Source organism: Lemur catta, chromosome 9, assembly GCF_020740605.2.
Source record: "Lemur catta isolate mLemCat1 chromosome 9, mLemCat1.pri, whole genome shotgun sequence".
Lineage (NCBI taxonomy): Eukaryota > Metazoa > Chordata > Mammalia > Primates > Lemuridae > Lemur > Lemur catta.
Genome location: NC_059136.1, coordinates 57,326,471 through 57,329,941, shown reverse-complemented (window position 1 = coordinate 57,329,941; position 3,471 = coordinate 57,326,471).

The following is a 3,471-nucleotide window of genomic DNA, read 5'->3' as shown; positions in this document are numbered from 1 at the left end:
TAACCATGAGCCTTTGAGAGCAGGAATTGTGACTTAGCCTTGATTTAGCCAAGTTCTAAAGATCCAAACTTAAAGGTGCAGGTAATAGAATATTCTTTATTTTTCTGTAACTCACCCTAATATCTGTTTGGGATATCTGTTCTGAGAGTGGCAGAAACAGCCCATTCTGGGCTCTCTACCCCTCAGATCCTATTTCTCTCAGCTCCTTCCACCCCCTTCCAGGCCATGGGAAACATTCACTTGCGTCTGCATCCTGCAGGGCGTGGGAAATCCTGCCAGGTGTTCTCAGGCCTGCGGGAGCTTTATAAGGTTTGCCACTTCCAGGCCTCTCCCCTGGAAAGGAGGCTCAAATCCACTCCCCACCCCTGAAATCTTAGGACTTACCCCAGTGGCTAATTCTCCTGCTTTCATCTTTACTCTTAGATACGTGCCTCTGACTTCCAAATCTATTGTCTAGGGCCAGAGACATCCAGAGCCTTGATGATGATGACGATGATGATATGTGTGTGTGTGTGTGTGGTTCTTAAATTTCACAAAAATTATAAAACATTTTAACATACAGAAAAATCAGAAATCAGCAGAAAGTTTGTGTCCAGAATTTTTTTTTTTTTTTTTTTTTTTTTTGAGACAGAGTCTCACTCTGTTGGCCGGGCTAGAGTGAGTGCCATGGCGTCAGCCTAGCTCACAGCAACCTCAAACTCCTGGGCTCAAGCGATCCTACTGCCTCAGCCTCCCGAGTAGCTGGCACTACAGGCATGCGCCACCATCCCCGGCTAATTTTTTTTCTATATATATTTTTAGCTGTCCATATAATTTCTTTCTATTTTTAGTAGAGATGGGGTCTCGCTCTTGCTCAGGCTGGTCTTGAACTCCTGAGCTCAAACAATCTGACTGCCTCAGCCTCCCAGAGTGCTAGTATTATAGGCGTGAGCCACCGCGCCTGGCCTAAAAAAAAATTTAAAAAATCAGAAAATAATATACAACATCAAGATTAGACAGATGCTAACATTTTGCCATGTTTGCTTTAGATTCCTCTCTTTTTGAAAATCAGATAAGGCCAGGCGTGGTGGCTCATGCCTGTAATCCTAGCACTCTGGGAGGCCGAGGCGGGAGGATAGCACGAGGTCAGGAGTTTGAGACCAGCCTGAGCAAGAGCGAGACCCTGTCTCTACTAAAAATAGAAAGAAATTAGCTAGACAACTAAAAATATATATAGAAAAAGTTAGCCGGGCATGGTGGTGCATGCCTGTAGTCCCAGCTACTCGGGAGGCTGAGGCAGGAGGATTGCTTGAGGCCAGGAGTTTGAGGTTGCTGTGAGCTAGGCTGGCGCCACGGCACTCTAGCCTGGGCAACAGAGCAAGACTCTGTTTCAAAAAAAAAAAAAAAAAAAAAATCAGATAAATACACAGAGCCAAATACCCCCACCCTCCCTGCTCTTTGGAAATAATGACTATGCTGAAGCTGGTGTTCATCTGTCCCCTGAAGATTTTTGTTCTGTTACTACTTGTTTATGCATCTAAAAAGAGTATGTTCTATTGTTATATACATTTAAAAGGTTTTACTTATATAGTATCATATTGTACATAGTAATTTTTCACTTTTTTATATTCAATATTACATTTATTTCCCTCATTTTTAAGATAATAATTTACATAAACATAAACTTCTGCTTATTTTGACAAATGTATCCAATCATGTAATTATCACCAAAATCAAGATATAGAACAGATTTATGACCCCAAAAAGTCACCACTAGGACCTTTCTTTTCTTTCCTTTCCTTTTTTTTTTTTTGCTTTTAGAGACAGGGCTTATGTCTGTTGCCTAGGATAGAATGCAGTGGGGTCATCATAGCTCACTGCAGCCTCCAGCTCCTGGGCTTAAGCAATTCTCCTGCCTCAGCCTCCCAAGTAGCTGGGACTACAGGTATGAGCCACCATACCTGGCTCATTTTTAAATTTTTTATAGAGACAGGGTATCACTATGTTACTCACGCTGGTCTTGAACTCTTGACCTCAAGTGATTCTCCTGCCTTGGCCTCCCCAAGTGCTGGGATCACAGGCGTGAGCCACCACACCCGGCCAGGACCTTGATTTTTGGCACACATATACTAGATTCTAGAAAACGGAAAGCCTAGCCTTGCTTTTGAATCTTGGGTATTTTGTCTGCCTTTTCTGTGACATTATTTCCTGTGTGAAGCAATGAATGCCTGAGAACCAAGGGGTGGGGGATGGTTGGAGGATAGCTAGGAAATTCACAAGCAGGAATCTCAGTAATACTCCCAAATTGAAGTCCTAGTGCCTAGCCAAAGATAGAGCCACAAGAAATGTTTGACAGCTAGTGAATAAATGAAGCAACTTATGAGTAGAAAGGTATAGGAGATTGTTCTCTTCTCTACTCTCTGGGTGCCAGGAGTCACCGAGAAGGCTTCAAGGCCAGGCACCTGCTCCTCTGTGCTCCTCTGCTGGGCTGCAGCCCTGTTCCTTTGGTCTGCAGCTGCTGGGGCAGGTGGGGACTGACACGAGCCCCAGGGGCAAGGTGTGTGTCCTGCACTCCTATCTGCAATATTGCTCAGTGAAGTCAGATAGACCCTTCTTGGATGGTGAGAGGGTCTCTTTCTGGGCCCGCCCCTGCTCTCGCCTGCTGTCATTCTCCCCGCCAACCTGCAGCGCAATGCTTTCTCTCCTCATGAGAAGAAATGAATACACTTGGACTTCTAAGTATAAAAGTGTCAGTGAAAGACTGTTTTAAACTCTGTAAACCCTGAGACTCAACCTTCCCAGGAAAGACCTCGATGTTCCCTCTTTCCTTCCTCTGCAGCCCAAGGGTCTTGGTCAGCAACAGTGGCTCCCTGTATGGTACATATTTTCAGGAGGCAAAAGGATTCTGACTGATCAGTGCCGTCTGCATGAGAGGTGGACAGAGAGTGAGAGAGTAAATACAGCTAGCTGTGTTTACCAACCCTGACCTTTCTCTGATGCTGCCGTATCACTTCGCTGAGATGTTCAAGAAACAAGCCCTCCTGTGGCAAAAAGCCTCCCTGCCCTTCTAGTAGGCCCAGACAGCTACCTGACCTAGCAAGACTCTGTCTGGATATGGCCGTGGTGGTGTCATTCTCCTTGCAGCTAGACGGGAAGATAAGATAACAGCAGAGGAGCTGGCTGAGGACTCCAGCAGACCCTCTCTGTGCTAGAGGCAAATCAAAATAGATGTCTGAACTGGCCTTCATTTCTCATTGCAGATCTTGGCAGCAAGTCCCAGGGTGTTTTCACGCTGTAGCATCCTGATTGAGTGTGCTCTTGTGTAAGAGAATGAGGCACACAGGTCCCTGCATCTCATTGCTTCCTCTGCTGAAAGAGAACAGGCAGCCTGGCCCTGGGGAGTCTAAGTTGCAATGGGAAAAAGAGCAGTGCCAACCTGTATTGTTCACTTTCATCTGGCGTGTGCTGGCCCTGTTGGGGTGGGCTGTCCAT